Source organism: Cariama cristata, unplaced genomic scaffold (assembly GCF_000690535.1).
Source record: "Cariama cristata isolate BGI_N322 unplaced genomic scaffold, ASM69053v1 scaffold25001, whole genome shotgun sequence".
In the NCBI taxonomy this organism is placed as follows: domain Eukaryota; kingdom Metazoa; phylum Chordata; class Aves; order Cariamiformes; family Cariamidae; genus Cariama; species Cariama cristata.
The window spans coordinates 1-999 of NW_009597908.1; positions in this window are offsets into that span (position 1 = coordinate 1).

A 999-nucleotide genomic window follows, 5' to 3' on the forward strand; every position below is an offset into this window, starting at 1 on the left:
CCCAGCTGGCCGAGCTCCCATAGGATGCCGAGCCGTTCCTCCTAACGCCAGCAGCTCCTGGGAACCCGCCCCAGTGGGGGTCTCCTGCCAACTGTGGATCCCAGCCTCACACCCTCCCACCGTGACAGCCCTTGGTGAAGCCCCCTACCTGTCTCAGCGGTGTGGCAGTGGGCAGAGCTGGGCATGGGGCACTTGCCCTGCTTCACCTCCTGCCCATCATCCTTCCCATCCCGGCTCCTTCCTGGCCCCGGACACCAGCCCGGCAGGCAGCCCCAGGGCATCCAGCCTAGTCTGCAGCACAGATGGGAGGGTGAGATGCAACCCATCCAGGTGTTAACTCTGAAGCCTAAGGACAGCTCGTGATCAGCAGCACTGCTGATTCTCTTCCACCAAAGCCTCTAGCTTTTTCTTCCAGCTCAACCCCCCCTCCAAAGCTGCTTGCTCAGCTCCACCATGTCCCTCTTGGCTGAGTCCTAGGCAGCCCTCACCGCTAGGTCAGTGCAAGCAGCCCCTGCATGTCTGCCCTGCAAGGTCGGGAGTAAGGGGGACCCAGCCCTGCTGGTTGGCACCCCTCGTAGTGCTCCTTCTCCCTCTGCACGCTGTGCCCGCATGGGCTCGGCTCTGCACCCTGGTCACCTCCAGGGTCAGGATGGGGCGGGAGGCGCTTCCAGATGTTTCGGCCCGGTGCACATCTGCATGGAAAGTTCCAGGCAGGGGAGGAGGGGCGAGGCAGCAGCACTAAGCAACGGTTGCCTGGCAACAGGGACCACATCTCCGTGGCGATGTGGCACCTGTTGGCAGGGCTGATGCCACTGCTGCCATGGCGATGCGGAGGGATGCTCTGGCACGAGCCCCCAAGCCCCCCATCAGCTGCTCTCCCCGTGCTCCCTGGGGCCACCCGGGGCTGGGGACAATCTCCAGGGGAAGCCCAGGCACACGAAGGAGGAGCAGGGGCTGCCCCAGCCCTCCCATGTACACGCTGAGCAGGCACCAGCCCTT